The 16,878-nt window shown below is 41.6% G+C and overlaps 1 protein-coding gene across 8 annotated transcripts in view; it reads right to left on the reverse strand.

Annotated features, from left to right (window-relative positions):
* The window catches only part of LOC122540917 (A-kinase anchor protein 13-like), a 411,711-nt gene that overhangs the window by 323,164 nt on the left and 71,669 nt on the right, over positions 1-16,878 (reverse strand). The window contains exon 1 of one of the 8 annotated variants that reach the window (XM_043677214.1): positions 12,360-12,377. The exons of the other annotated variants lie outside the window; for them this stretch is intronic. The gene's annotated coding sequence lies outside the window, so the exon portion shown is untranslated. Of the gene's footprint in view, positions 1-12,359; positions 12,378-16,878 lie in introns of those variants that run through there. 8 annotated transcript variants of the gene reach the window in all.

Here is a 16,878-nt window from a genome sequence, read left to right on the forward strand (position 1 = left end):
CCACAGATTCAATCAATAAGCACATCAACCTGGACCCAATATACCGACCACTGCAGCGGACAGCTGGAACTGACAACCGGAAGCGGCAGACAAACCACTATAAATGCCGGAGGAAACATCACAGAATCACTTCACAGGAGGCTCCCAAGCACTGAGGATGTCACCTAGACAGGGGACAAAACGTCTGCAACAAAAATTCCCAGCCCGATGAACAGAACCACAATAAAGACATATGCACATACACCAACTGAATTAGATGGGCCACAGATCAGTTTGACCTATGAGATCATCAAAAAGCCAACCACCAGAAAGAAATATTACTTTAAACTAACTCTTACTGATGACACCACGGTCATCAGGACAACATTCAACTGGCACAAAACCTTCCTCAGCAGTAAAATGAAAGAAAGACTCTCAAGTTTAATAGCCTCACCAGGCCAACACATTATACAGGACAACAGCAATAATTATCTCTCATCCAGGCAGCACAGGTGTATATCGACCAAAACAGCATAAACAGACTACACTTTGTATTGGGTTATTAAAGTTATAGTCTCCTCTATTCTCCACATAAAGAGGTATTCAAGTATGCGCTGCCCTGCTCAGCGAGAGGCCTACAAAGTGCAGTAAAAATTTTGTTCCACTCTTGCGGTCTGCAAATTGATTGAGCGGTAAATTGACAGTGTCCTTCTGTGCAAGAGTGCAAAAATCAACTGCGTACTGGTTAACTAATTCACAAACATCTCTTGGCCTCCCTACCTGTTCGGAGTGCTGTCACCACCTTTTCCAACAAGCCCATTAGATATTCTGAAGGTATTTCATTTTAAATAAAAAGGCAACAAAGTGAAATGGAACGTGACATGAATGATGCTCATTTTCATCTTCATTTTATTAAAATGCACAAAACCTGTTCTTAATTAATTGGCAAAAGCTTCTGGTGGTTCCCATTGCCAGGGAAGACTGAAATTATTAACTGATATAATTCACTGCACTGAAACAATCACTACCCAAACCAGTCACCCACAAGCACTGATTAACTACCAAAACCGCATGGCCACATGAAGGCAGAAGGCATTGCACTCGACGTAATTCTAATAGAACTGAGCCTGCCAATGATGCTCTCATTGTGGAAAGGTCACTTAAAATTGGGAAGGTTGCTTGACATGGACTTGTGGCAGGACCCTTTACCCTTCTGCGTTTGAGGAAATTGCACTGTTTTATTACAATGTTATTTATAATATTCTGCTTGCTTTCAGTAATTTGCCTTGATTAGTGCGAGGACACTTTCCTCAATCAGAAGGTCATAGGTTAAACCCCTGTCCACTGAATTGAACACAAATCTGAACCACCGTTCCCATCCAGCACTCAATGTTGTAATGCTAGAGATGCAAATTTCTGAATCAGGTTCTCAGCCTTACCTGTCCTCGCAGGTGCACCCTAAATGGCACATTTCAGATACAAAGAAACCTTGATTATCCAAAAGCCTCAGCAGGGAATATTTGGTTTGGATAATCAAAGGTTCAGATAATCGAATGCCGAATAACACAGTTTAGCCAAACATCGGGACCCTACAATCTTGTCCGGATAACCTGAAATTCGGATAATCGAACGCTGAATAATCAAGGTTCCTCTGTGATAGCACAGGAATTTTCCAAGTGTCCTGAACTCCATTTAACATCACAATTAACTCAGATTAATCCTGTAACTTAGTTCACTGCTGTTTGCAGCACCAAACTGAGCTGGTGCGTTTTCCCAACAGGATTACATTATTTCATTGGCTGTGAAATGGTTGAGATGACTGGGAGTCATGGTAGCTCTCTTATAAATCCAAGTTCTTTCTTTTTCCTTTGGCACCACCCAACTACTCTAAAAGCAACTTTGAGTTAGACATAGAAACAACAGTTTAGACTTTTATTGCAAGCCAACATGCATCATCTCAACTTTCGCCACAAACTTGCCAACCCAACATTCTTCAAAAGGCCACAAAATACACCCCATGGAATTCTAGATGCAGCAACATGACAATTTTTAAACTCAAGGAACATGGGGACAAGGGTGAAGCTAGGATATCAAGCTGCAAGCTAATTAAAAGAGGAGACTTCCTGTTATCAATATTAGAACATTCAAAACAAAAGGAAATTTTGCAGAATAATGTTTCCAATATTTCATAAAAATAGAATATGGAGTTGTTTTTTTTTGGTTTCAGGATGAACCTTATCTAACATTGTGCAGCTAATTAGCACACACCCCTGTTCAGAGAGTGAACACATTACACTGTCAATGGATTATTTTTGGAATGCCACCAACTGGGGGTCAGAAAGGGTGTACACAACTTTATATGAAAGCGTTGAGAGAGTAGGCAACATATGTCTGAAGAATCACAGGTCAAAATTTGAACTTTAAGCGTTTGCTCGTATCTATATAACAGTATCCATGTGATCCTATGGCAACTGATGACAAACAAAGAATGCTTTTAAACGTCCTCACGATCACCATGTGAAAACATCCTTTCCTGGAGATAGGACACACATATCTCTGACAGCAGGGTTATGCCAAGGAAACACATGCGGTTAGTATATAGTTTGGCTTGTAATTGTTTCCAGTGTGGGCAAAATTAGCTTCAATGCATTATTTTACATATGAAGGATGTGACTAAAACAGTGCACACTTAACTTCCTGTACTCAGGTCAGATATATTTAGCTCCCATACCTTAGCTCCAGCACATTTAAACAGACAAGCTCAATGCGATTTGAAAGCAGAACTGATCACTGAGATTAGCTTCGAGTACTCATTCTTGCAGATGGGGGAGGGTTTGGAGAACATCAAGACAAAAGCAGGCTTAAGCAACAAAGCACCGAGTGATGCAGTGCCACTTGGGAAATCCTCAATATTTCAAAAGTCTACAGCCTGACTGTGGAGGTATTGTAACTATTTTTGACAGATAGCTGATATAAAACAAAAAAACTCAGAAGCTGAAGATCTGAAATAAACAAAAACTGAAAATGCTGTTGAAACTCAGGAGGTCTGGCAACATCCGTGGAGAGAGAAAGAGGCGATATTCAAGTCCTGGGACCCTTTTCCAAATGGTTCTGAAGGAGGGTCAGAACACGAAACATTAACTCTGTTTTGCTCCCCAGTCAAACCTGCTGAGTTTCTCTAGCAATTTGTAATTGGTTGGCAGATGACTGACATTCCATTTTCCTTTGCTGTCAATAAACTGAAGCTTTCATACAGGAGGCAAACAGGAACGCGACATCATCACTAATTTTGGTGATTAAGGTATTGACAATGGTATTGACAATTTCTTCCCCTCTAATTCACTCCACCTTAATTCTACAGCTTTCAATCCTATACTGTCACTTGAACTCTTCAAACTTGACCTGTTGTCAACATCTCCCACTCTAGCAACTTTCATTCATCTGATTCCAGCTCCCACAACATCTTGAATTTCCGCAATGGCCTTACCTTCTAACTTAGTCTTTTTTTCCGTGCGGAAAGTCTTCTTTAAAAAAAAACAAAATCAGCCCCTTCCTCGAATACTTTTGCTGCATTCTAACCACCAACTTTGAAAAAGCTGTTGGACATTTTGCTATATCGTCAACACTTTTTCATCAAACTGTTCGCACGTGCAATGACAAACCTCCAGAATGATGAAACTCAGACCTCCTGGCCCAGAGGTAAGGTCAAGACCACTGTGCTACAAAATTTAAGTGTGAAAGTTTAAGGACAATAGCTCAATATGGGACACAAACCTACAATCCTAAGATTTAGACTGTCATGCACTATTGACTCAATTAGCCAGGCATTGAAGTCCCAAGAGGCTCCAGCGAGGTTAGTACATTTATAAGCTCTTTATAAATAGTTTTGAAATCATACTTTAACTCAGATTTACATTCATGTTAAACTTGTGGACTGAAACCCCTGTATTTGTGTATTCTGCAAAATAAACACCAACCAGGTCTCTCGGACTGAGCTCCACTCCTGAATATTTGGAGTTTGCTGTTATTCTTGGACTGTGTTTCCCCGCCAAATTGTACATTTTTTACACTTAAGAAATAAAATAAATAGAACTGAAATGTTTACACAGCAAGTGTCGGCACAGGGCTTCTTCCCAGACAAAAAACATCCCCCTTTGCTCAATACAGACCAGCTGCCAAATCCTGGACTCCAATACAGGCAAGAAGAATGCAGCTGATCCTTCGTCATGGGATGAACTGTGAGAAATTGCTTGATTATTTAGAGGTCTCCAATCTCAGAGGAAACCTTCTAAAGGGTGCAGGATACAGAAAGAAGATCCAAACATAACTTTCAAATAAACCAGGCAGTGGGACATTATGGCACACCTTCTGGATTGTGACAGGCAAGCTCAGGACAGGTAGTTGGAAATAATTACTCTGTACAGAAGAGCAATAACAGTTTAGTAGGCTGCCAGCACAGTAGATTCACTGAAATAGCAAATGTGACAGTGAAGCTAACAGAATGTGGGTATTCTGGAGGAATAAGATTGAAATGTGTAATTTAATGTTTGGGTGAAGATTTGTAGCTCGGGTGCTCGTTGTTGTGGTTCTGTTTGCTGAGCTGGAATTTAATGTTGTGATTACCAACCTTAAAGACCATCGTGTCAATAATAACAAGAGCTTTGCAAAAGAGAGCAATCCAATAGATTAAGGTTGTGGATACGATGGACAAAGATTTGCAGCACTAAAGAATGCCTTGGAAGAGAGTTTTGGAAGTACTGTACTAGTACATACTTTTGGGGTTCTGCTCGTTCAGTTGGCAGGATAGCTGCTCTATGATGCAGACTGATGCCAAGAGGGATTGAACTCAAACCTCCTGGCCACCTGAGGTTACCATGAAGGACTTTTCTTCTCAATGTCTCCCTTTACCCGAGGCATGGGGACCTCAGGTTAAACCACCAATCATCTCTCTCAAATGAAAGCATAGCCCAATTGATCTCTCTATATGGCAACTTTACTTTTATTAGAATTTTATTAGAATCCCTGCAGTGAGGAAACAGACTGTTCAGCCCAGACACTCCAACGAGTAACCCACCCAGGTCCATTCCCATATCCTTCTTTTTTTTAAACCCCTGACTAGCCTACAATCCCTGAACATTACAGGTAATTTAGCATGGCCAATTCACATAACCTGCACATCTTTGGATTGTGGGAGGAAACCAGAGCACCTGGAGGAAACCCATGCAGACTTGGGGAAAATGTGAAAACTCCACACAACCAGTCGTCAGAGGCTGGAATCAAACCTGGGTCCCTGGCGCTGTGAGGTAGCGGTGCTAACCACTGAGCATTAAAAATGAAATTCCTCAAAGAAAACCAAGGAATAAACAGAATTAAAACACCTGTCTCTATTTGAAAGCAATTAGATAAGCATTTTATGTCTACCTCAGTGGGTAGTTAGATCATTGATGTGAGTATAACTGGCCTCAACAACTCTGGGATAGAAGAGAGCAGTAGTCAGAAATCCCCAGTCCAAATTGTTAGCCAGTGGTTCCTGGCAGGTAAGTAATTTGGGAGAGTTGGGTGATGTAAAGCCACAACATCTTCCACAACTAAAAATTCAAAAATCACCCCTGCTCTGGCTTTTAAAAAAAAACATAGCTGTGTGGATAGCCCCTATTAAATCCTTTCCTCTTGCAAAGAGAAAACATTGACACAATGGCCTAGACGATCACTCTTAACATTCAGCCCCAGTCCAGACATTGATCAACTGGCTCCACTGTGAAAAATAGTTTTTTTTAATCTTAATTAAAATTGCAACTAGATGTCCACCCAACTGCACCTGACCAAAGAAAAGCCTGGTACACTTCAAGGCTGATGAGCAATTACACTGATTTGGCAGCTGTTTATACCAGAGGTTTAGCACCAATAATAAATGCCAGTACGTTCACAAAAATCCCCAACACCATCTCATCAGTGCCAGGGTCATGCAAAAGTAGTCAATGTTACTTCGGGGGACAGACAGAAATGAAGCATGTACTCTGGAGACAGTTTAAGCACTGCAAAGTTTGCTTTCCAGTTTGAGAAAGTGAATGCATGCTGCCAACCATCCGAATCCTCTTGAAAATCACACAAAGAAAATACTTGGGCTTGCCAGAAACTTCGGCTCTCCAAATAAAAACAAAATCCACAGGAGTCCTGAGCTCTGCCAACAGTGTAACCACTGGAAGATGATGGGGGGGGGGGGGGAAAGAAGGTACTCGTGCACTCTTTTGATAGAGAACTATTAAATATTCCATAACCCCCAAGAGACCATCACTGTTTTGAGAGATAACGTTTGCATTTGATATCTGACAAACACAAAACAGAAGTGCTATGTTTAAAACATTTTTCCACTTACCGCCCCAAAAATAAATGTGAGAACTTTAACAATTGTGTTAAAATTGCCCAAATAAGAGCTATTTAATATCAACGAAACAAGGGCAGTTTATTAAGAAGATGAATTCCCCAAGCAACCAAAGATCTTAAAGGTTTAGAGAACAGAAGGTCAGAAAGGAGTAAAGAATGTTCATTTTGTATCAATCACCTTTGGACTTAAACAGCTACCTGACTTTCCCCAATTCTCCCACATTTTTCTGCCTTGATGGAGTCTACCCCAAACTTACACCACCTTCGACACGAAGTGCCGTATGTACGCAACTAAAAGTCAAATTTAGGAAATCAAAACTATCAAAAAGCAAGGGCTTGAATTTCCAGGGGTTATATTTTAGAGAGGTTGAAGTCCACTGTCTACCATCTACCATCACCCCCCCCCCCCCACCTTGTTTGTGGTGGCACAAAGTTTCCAAAACGGAGACGGTTCCCACCAAACCTGGCCCCAAAAACCGGCACAAAAGGTGGCAAATCCGTATGTTTATCATTCTCTGTAAACACAAGGTGCTGAATGGTTTCCATCAAAAAGAGTATTTTCTTCACCAGGATGGGTGTGACTTCACCAGCAACTGCCAAACGTCTGGTGCTAACTTTCCCACACAATCAACAATTCAGGCACCTTCCCTTTTTGAAGCTATATTTTTTTGTCTTCCCAGTCAACGATTTGTGGCAGTCCTGAATGGATTATTGGCTGTAGACTGATGTGTGCCTAAGTGAGATCAGAGTTGAGTGTGTGTTGCTGGAAAAGCACAGCAGGTCAGGCAGCATCCGAGGAGCATGAAAATCAAAGTTTTGGGCAGGAGCACTTCATTGGACTCCTGGGGAGACCATACTCTAGGGCATGTCAGGACACCCTGAGAGAGCAGAAAACTGGCGTGGAGAAAATGTTTTCAAAATTAATTCAATGCTTAAGGTTTTAAGGAAACTGCTATACTAATGCAAGTTCATTCACTCCATCAGGATATCTGAAAATTCTTGTCAGCCATTTTATGCAGAGATGATCCAAAAAACAAATCAGTAACTCACTAAATCTATATTATGGGTGGTGTAAACTGAAAGATAAAAGTTCTCCTGGACACAAGAACAACTTGATTCTTCTTCAAAGGAGTGCCATGAAACTCAAACTACTTTAACAGACAGATGGGACTTGAAGCATAGCATCTCATGAATTCTTGGGCTGTTGTCATGCAATGGTAGCCCCTACTTCTGAACCAGAAGACCCAGGTTCAAGCCCCACTTGCTCCAGAGGTATGTATTAGCATCACTGGACAGGCTAATTGCAAACTATATAATATAGCTTTCCCTCAGTATTACAAGGGAATGTCAAGTCTAGATGTTCAGATTTTAAGGCTGTGGCTTTTGATTTTTCCAAATTTCTGCTTGAGAGGCAAACTGCCACTTAGGCAGGTTTCCTGCAATATTTTAACATTCAGGTTCAATCCATCTGGTGATTCAAATACTGATGTTTTTTTTCCCCCCAACTTGGCAATCCGGAATTTAAAGTTTCCATTCCCACTACACACAGTCTCAGAATCTATGACTGGACAGAAAGTCAGAGCCTCCAAAAAGGTCATTGTGTGTGCAACCTAAGTTACACAAGACCATAAAACCACAAGCTTTAGGAAATGCATGAGGCCATTCAGCCCAATTTCCACTCTCCTAGCTTGTCCAAGTCATTTTGCATCATCCCTTCTGTCCCTCCATCTATCGGTGTCATCTGCAAACTTAACAACAACACCCGCAGTTCCTTCATCCAGATTGTTAATATACAATATGAATAGTTGTTGTCCCAAACCAGAACACTTCTAAACTCTCCCTGTCACTAGCTGCCACTCAAAGATCCCTTTATCTCTACTCTCTGCGTTCTGCCAGTCAGCCAATCCTCTATCCATACCCTAACACCACGGGCTCTTATTTTGTTTAGCAGCCTCCTGTGCAGCACTTTGTCAAAGTCCTTCTGGAAATCCAAATAGATCATGTCCACTGGCTCTTCTTTGTCTAACTTGATCATTTCCTCAAATAATTCTTACAGATTTGTCAGGCATGATCTCCTCTTGATGAAGCCATGCTGACTCAGCCTTATTTTACTATGTATTTTCAGTAGTCCGCAATCTTATCCTTAATAATGGACTCAAAATCTTACCAACAACCAATGTCTTAACTGGCCTATAGTTTCCTGTCTTCTGTCTCCCTCGCTTCTTAAAACAGGGATGTTACATTAGTCATTTTCCAGTCCTTTGGGACCCTCCTTCAGTGCAGTGATTCCTGAAACATATCTCTACAATCTCTTCAGTTATCTCCTTCAGAACTCGGTCTATAATATAGGTTTAGGTAACTTATCCACTTTCAGACCTTCCAGCTTCCCAGAACCTCCTCCTTAGCGATGACTACTACACAGGCCATTGCCCTGACTGCCCTCAAGTTCTGATATGTTGCTGATGTCTTCCACTGTGTACATAAGGGAGAATGCAATGAGTGAAGCACTCAGGCTATGGGTATCTAAGCTGGTTAAGATTCTTGCTCTTACCCAAAGGATGGTGACATGGTGGCTCAGTGGTTAGCACTGCTGCCTCACAGCACCAGGGACCCTGGTTCAATTCCATTCTTGGCTGACTGAGTGGAGTTTGCATATTCTCTCCGTATTTGTGTGGGCTTCATCCAGGTTCTCCAGTTTCCTCCCACAGTCCAAAGATGTGCAGGTTAGGTAGAGTGGCCATGCTAAATTGTCCATAGTTTCCAGGGATGTGTAGGCTAGGTGGGTTAGCCATGATAAATGCAGGGTTATAGGGTAAGGGGGTGGGATGCTCTTTGGAGGTTTGGTGTCGACTTGATGGGCCAAACAGCCTACTTCCATACTGTAGAGGTTCTATAATTTGGTGAGAAAAGCTACAATAATATTTTGCAACCCTCACTTGTCTACTTGGTGAAACACACCCACAATATTTCATATCCAACCACCAGCAAAACATTTCCAACCTCATGTCTTTAAATACATCAAAAAAACTTCCTGACTATTGTTTTTTCGTTATTGCTCCATTTCTGTCTGACATTCATTTATCTTATCAAACAGCCTCAGAATCCCCAAATAAATACCAACTGTTACATGAAACTCTGAGGGAAAGAACAGAACATTGGTACAAAGGACAAGGTTGCAATAATTACACACCTCTTTTCGCCAATTTTCAAATGAGTGTTAGGGAGGTGTCATGGGGGATTCGACTTGGTAATCCAACTGCAGAGCTGAAAATGTGTTGCTGGAAAAGCGCAGCAGGTCAGGCAGTATCTAGGGAACAGGAGAATCGACGTTTTGGGCATAAGCCCTTCTTCAGGAACTGCAGACTAAACTACAGGGTCAAAATGCAAAGACATTCTCAAAACCCACTGCAGCAAGATGCATACCTCAAATTCAAAGCCACTGGCTGACATGAAATCCTAAATAGGTTTATTTCAAGATACAGTCACACAATGATGTTGCACTTCTAGTTTTAACATGAAACTAAGCAGCAAATATATAAAAATAGACTGGAAAGTCTGGGACTTTTTCCAATGGAGCAGAGGTGGTAGAGGAGTGACCTTGAGATTTATAAATTCATGAGGGACATAAATAAGATGAATGATAAGGGTCTTTTACCAATAGGTGGGGAAGTTCACAACTAGGGGTTTATATTTTTAAGGTGACAGGAGAAAGAAAGGACATGAGGGGCAACTCTTTCTTTTTACAGAGAGTAGTTGGTGTGTGAAATGAATTGCCATTGGATGCTGGTACAGTTACAATGTTTAAAAGATATTTGGATAAGTTCATGAATAGGAAATATTTGGAAGGATATGGGCTAAGTGCAGGTAGGTGGGACTGGTTTAGTTTGGGAACATGTTGTAATGGACCAGTTGGACTGAAGGTTCTATTTCTGTGCTGCATGACTCTATAAACATCCTTGGGTTTACCATGGACTAGAAACTGAACTAGCAACATAAATACTGCAGATATGAGGTGGTCAGAGGTTAGGAAAACTGCAGCAAGTAACTCATCTCCTGACTCCCCAAAGCCCATCTATTACTAACAAAGCACAAGTCAGGAGTGTGATGGAACACCCCCACTTACCGAGATTGGTGGAGCTCCAACAATACGAAAGAAGCTTGACACCATCCAGGATAAAGCAGTCTGCTTTGAGTGGCACCACATCCACAAATATTTACTCCTTCCACCACCAATGCACAGTAGCAACAGTGTGTACTATATACAAAATGCACAGTAGAAATTCACCAAGACCCCTTCGACAGCACCTCCCAAACCTACGACCAAACCATCTAGAAAGACAATATTAGCAGATGCATCAGAATACACCACCTGGAAATTCCCTCCAACCTACTCACCATCCTGACTTGGAAATTTATTGCTGTTGCATTAGTGTCACTGGGTCAGAATCCTAGAACTCCCTATCAGTGTTATGGCTCTGCACCAATGGACTGCAACGGTTCAAAGTAGCAGCTCATCATCACCTTCTCAAAGGACAAAGTTAAAAATTACACAACACCAGGTTTACTTGAAAGTACAAACCTGTTGGACTATAACCTGGTGTGAGATTTTTTAAACTTTGCCCACCCAACATCATGGCTTCACAAGGGAAACTAGGGATGTTTGACAAATGCTAGCCAAGCCAGCAATGCCCGCATCCCGAAAATGAATTTTAAAACACCATTTGTTGTGGGGCGGAGCGTATCAATATGGGTTCACTGAAGAATTTCAGAACATAGGAGCATCATAGTTTCAGTGAAGGAAGAGGCAGTGAGGCAGCAGCTGAGACTGCAAGCTGAGCTAAAAAGAAAGGAGATCACCAACAAGGAGATATGGGATCACACAACAGTTTGAAATCAAAGACCCCATAGTAGGTCAAGGTGCAATGATTGCAGTTTAATGCAAGATATGTCAGAGATTTTGAAATCACCAAGCATGGATATGCTTCTAGAGTATGCAGTACATTTTAGATTGAGCTCAGTTCCCCCGTCCTGACATGAACTCAGCAGAAGGGGTGCATATGCTCTGGTTAGAAAATAAGGAAAAAGGAGAGAGGGGTGGGGATCCAAGTGACATTGCAGTTTGAATCTGTTTGATTTCAGCATCAGGTGACTGACTGTGTGAGTTTCTCCAGTTGCTCCAGTTTCTTCCCACAGTCCAAAAGTGTGTAGGTTAGGTGGATTGACCATGCTAAATTAGTGTCCTGGGATGTGCAGGCTAGGTGGGTTAGTCATGTTAAAGGCAGGGTTGCTCTTCAGAGGATAGGTGCTGACTTGATGGGCCGAATGGCCTCTTTCTGCACCATAGGGATTTTATGAAGCACCTTTTGTGCAATAAACATCTTGTCACTATTTTTGAAACAGCAGAACACAGAGAGAGGTAACATTGTGTAGCAACACACACATGGAAGTGTTACAGATATATTTTGTATCAATGGGAACAGATTGCAGCGCCACACTAAAACCTAAGTATATAACTCGGTGCAAAACTATCAAACTTCATATTTGAACAGATAACGGGCCCCAAGTTTCATTTCAAGACAGCTGCAAGCTTAGTAGTAGCTCTGATGCATCACTAAAACTGAACTTCTCCCACATTTAAATCCCAATCAGCAGTATTTGCTTTCCTTTGCTGGAGACAATACACAGCTGACATAATGACTCAGCTCCTGCTAAATCTAACCTTTGGCAGTAGCTGTAATATTGCCCTGCGTGTATGGATAAGGCTGAAGATGATTAAAACCAAATTGTCTTTAGCACGACTCAAAACTTAGCCAGGGTGAAAACTCGACCACATAGTTTGTAGGAGAACAGTTGAAGAATGTGGCTGCACACATGCCTGTGGTTTGCAGTTCTCACACAGCACGAAACACTTACTGCAACAGACTCAACCTAAACACTAAAGCCAAAAATCAATGAAACATCTGAATAAGTTCTTGAAATTAAAGGTGCAAACTTACGGCACAGAGCAGACACCTGGGAGCCTAAAACTTGAGATTAGAAATATGAGAGATTCATGGATATGGAACTCGGGAGAAACATCCTTCTTAGAGAGTGTATCAATGTGGAACACACTACCACAAGGCATAGCTGAGATAAGCAGCACAGTTACATTTAAGGGGAAGTTTGATAAGTGCATGAAGGAGAAAGTAGATTGGTAAGAGGTTCTTGTGGAGCAGAGCAGTCAGGACAAACAAATTGTTTCTGTGCTCTATACTAAATGCAACTCAATAATCACAACAGCTAGCCTTGACCTGAAGAAGAAACAGTCCATTTCTGTCCAGCCAACCATGCAGCCTTGCTCAGAAGTGAAATTTTGATCTGCATCTTCCCTTGATTATGGTGGTGAGTTCATATGCTTACAAAAAGATCTGTACTCAGTCTCTGATCAGACATGCCACACTGCATGCAAGACAACATCCCAACCTCTTAGGGCAGTCTCCATCTATAGAAACCAGATCGCTAGTCTGTGCTGAGCTTTGTACCATCTGCCAGAGCTGTGGTTGAAGCTGTAAAATCACTTGTTGACACAACTCATCCAATTAAAATGCAAGCATATTCTCAGTACCATGAAGAGGAAGGACAAACTCATCCAATACTTTGAATCAAGCTGTAGATTCTAAGTAACTAGGTTCAACAGACAAACTGATTTAATCATGGTCAGGCAGGCAGCAAAGTCAACACAATATTGTACAGCTCCAGCAATATCAAATTCAGAGAATGCATAGCGCCACACTATTAAATTTAGAGAACATACAGCTCTAACACTATGGAATCTTTCATTAATATCCAGTTGGAAGAGGCACCAGAGCAACAGCGCTCTAGTGAAGTGCTGATGCCTACAGCCAAAGAAAGATGGCAATGCTGGAGGAACTCGAAAAGAATGCCATAATCTAGATTTTACAGAAACCAATTGGCAGCATTGCCACAGGAAGAAAATGTTTGCCACCTAGAAAACACCACCTCATCCAATACAACCTCTGACCAGCAAAATACAACTCCAGCCCAATTTAAGAGAAATCAGATTGCAGTTAATGGATCCAACACATTTGAGGTGGACTGGATTTCTCTTACATAGCCAGTGATTTACAGAATGCAGCAGAAAAATTCCCGAGATAATCAAACAGTAATAACAACCAACATACCTTAAATTGCACAAATCCTGCTGGTGCAAAAATAAACTCGACAGGGTTGATAGCAAAATGTTTCAACTAAAGCTTACCTTAGGTGAAGAGCATAAATAATTAAACTCACTCCTTTGAAGCAATTCTCTAAACATTATATTTGAAACTATTTCACATCAAACAAGTTCATCAAAGCACAATGCTAGCGTCAGCATCTTTAGTATATGGGCACAAACGACATTAGGCTTTTCTGGGAGATTAAATGAATTATCTTCAAATGAAATAAAATCTTTAGGAAGAAGGCAACTGAATTACGTTGGTAATCAGCCGACATTAGTACCTCCCTCAGGGTCAAATGTACAATAGAATCACATTCTTCCTGCGTGCTGCAGTGAGACAGTGGATTAATGCATTATTATAACGGCTGTGAACAATGCTAGCTGCTAACCCACACGTGGCACCCACACTTGGACAGATTTCTTTGTCGTCTTGTTTAAGACTTTAATAATGTTGAAAAGGACAAGCATATACAAAGGCTTGGAAAACACAGAACCACCCCCCATCCCGTGCCTCCTTACAAGGCAAAGGGAAAATAATGAAAAGCCAAAATCTAACTTACTATGGAAACACGACACAATTTGACTAAGCAAGAATATACGAGCCAAGACGATGGTCAGCTGGTTCTGATTATTCCAACTGATCTCATCCTGTTTTCAAAAGCCATTCGTCAGATCAAGATTAATTTATGCAACATACAGCCTCATCATTCTCTGGAGTGTGGAATATATTCTGAAATCTGAGAATACCATTTGGAAACCCAGACGAGTAAACTCACTATAAATTATGAAAGGGCTCCCTCAGAAGATTACAGATTTCCTTGAATTTCATGAAGGACGGTGGGAGACAGCATCGTTCCTCCAGTCCACGATTTGAATGACTTTTATAAATGTGAGTGGCCTAGTAGTACAACTGGCTCATCACATGAATTCCTGCCTCCTTACTAGAGAGAAGTTTCTGAGCACGGAACTCTTCTTGTGCTGTTTGGCCAGATTTACTCCGTTGGATCTGGCCCTCAGATGATGAGATAATGAAAGAACAATGTTGAGCAAAGCTTTACATGAATTCACTCACCACTCAAAACTGTCTTGATCAGACACGAGAGGTTCAATCATGAACAACATTTGACCAAACTTCATCTGGGCCTGCTGTTGGACATTGGCAGCATCACACAAGGGAAAGAGCAAATGGCAAAGTAAAACAAAAGAGATGTCATTTTCTCTGTTGAGTGTGAACAGGTGATGTCATTATTGTCTGGAAATCAGGGCTTGTAATTGCAAAGAACTATCCCATTCATTTCCATGACTATGTAGAATCCCTACAAGTGTGGAAGCAGACCATTCAGCCATCGAATCCACACTGACCCTCCAAAGAGCATCCCACCCAGACCACCCACCCAGTCTTTTCCATGTAACCCTGCATTTCTCACGGCTAACCCACTGAGCCTGCACAGCTGTGAACACTACTGGCAATTTAGTGCGACCGATCCACCTAACCTACACATTACATTAGATTAGATTCCCTACAGTGTAGAAACAGGCCCTTCAGCCCAACAAATCCACACAGACCCCCCCCCAAAGGGTAACCCATCCAGACCCATTTCCCTCTGACTAATGCACCTAACACTATGGGCAATTTAGCATGGCCAATTCACCTGACCTGCACATCTTTAGATTGTGGGAGGAAACCGGAGTACCTGGAGAAAACCCATGCAGACACTGGGAGAATGTGCAAACTCCACACGGACAGTAGTTCAAGGTTGGCATCGAACCTGGGTCCCTGGCACTGTGAGGCAGCAGTGCTAACCACTGAGCCACCGTGCCACCTACTTGTGGAAGGAAACCCATGCAGACACGGGGAGAAAGTCTGTGTGGAGTCTGCACAGTTGCCTGAAGCTGGAATTGAACCCGGGTCCATGGCACTGTGATGCTCCACTGAAGCAAACAAGACTTGACTCCTGACCAGAAGTAAGGACACCACCACTGTGCCACAGTAGCCTCTCAATTTTCCTTCTATGGTGCATTGTGCCGGAATTTGTCGCCCATCCCAATTGTCCATGAACTGAGCAGCTTGCTACATCATTTCAAAGAGCAGTTAAGTTTCCCCATTTAGACTGGGTAAGGACGGTAGATTTTTATCCCCAAAATGTATATTACAAATCCATCTGGTTCAATGGAGTGTCAGAGGCTGAGGGGTGACCTCATAGAGATTTATAAAGTTGTGATGGGGCATGGATAGGGTATATAGACAAGGCCTTTTCTCCAGGGTTGGGGAGTCCAGAACTAGAGGGCATAGGGTTAAGATGAGAGGGGAAAGATATAAAAAGGGACAGAAGGGGCAACCTTTTCATGCAGAGGATGATGCATGTATGGAAAGAGCTGCCAGAGAGAATGGTGGAAGCTGGTACAATTACAACAACATTTTCAAGATATCTGGATGGGTAAATGAATAGGGAGGATTTAGAGGGATATGGGCCAAATGCTGGCAAATGGGACTAGATTAATTTAGGATATCTGGTTGGTATGGACAAGTTGGACTGAAGGGTCTCTTTCCATGTTGTATATCGCTTTTACAATAATCAATAATAGTTTTATGATCACCATCACGAAGACAAGCTTTGATTTTTAAAAGTTCCATCAGCAGCCACAGAGGGATTCAAACCCATGTACCCATAGCATTTTCCTACATCTTTGGATTACTTGTTCTGTGACATTACCACCATCTTTCAGGACCATTGTTCTGCTTTCCCAATGTGAGCATTAACTTCTAGTCACAGTCATCTATCCCCAAAAATAAATGGGCTGAAAAATTGTTCGAGACTTGAAGATACGCACATAAATGTATTTTTTTGAGACATCAGCTGGTTAGTAAAGGAGTCTTAAAAGCATCTGTTTTCAAAGCAAAACAGCAGTTTAATTTTGTGTCAAATTTCTTAAACTTGTTTTCCACATCTAATTTCAGAAACTTGAATAAATGAATGAATGCCTTAAGTATACAGTATTAGCCAAGCAAGAATTTTCACTTAGTTAACATTATGTCAAGTACAATGTCAACAATCCAGAAGCTTGAAATTGCAAATTCACTTACAAGTTTGGGGCACAATGTGATAGTACACTTTCATCAAAATCTGCTCTTTGGCTTGAAGTTGGGAAATGGTTGGGGGGGGAAGAGGGGACTGGAAATTCCACATCTTTGAATAGCGCAATTGCAGAAATGTCACTTGTGGATTTGTTGCAACAGCTGAAAAATGTGTTGCTGGAAAAGCGCAGCAGGTCAGGCAGCATCCAAGGAGCAGGAG

Source organism: Chiloscyllium plagiosum, chromosome 36, assembly GCF_004010195.1.
Source record: "Chiloscyllium plagiosum isolate BGI_BamShark_2017 chromosome 36, ASM401019v2, whole genome shotgun sequence".
Classification (NCBI taxonomy): Eukaryota; Metazoa; Chordata; class Chondrichthyes; order Orectolobiformes; family Hemiscylliidae; genus Chiloscyllium; species Chiloscyllium plagiosum.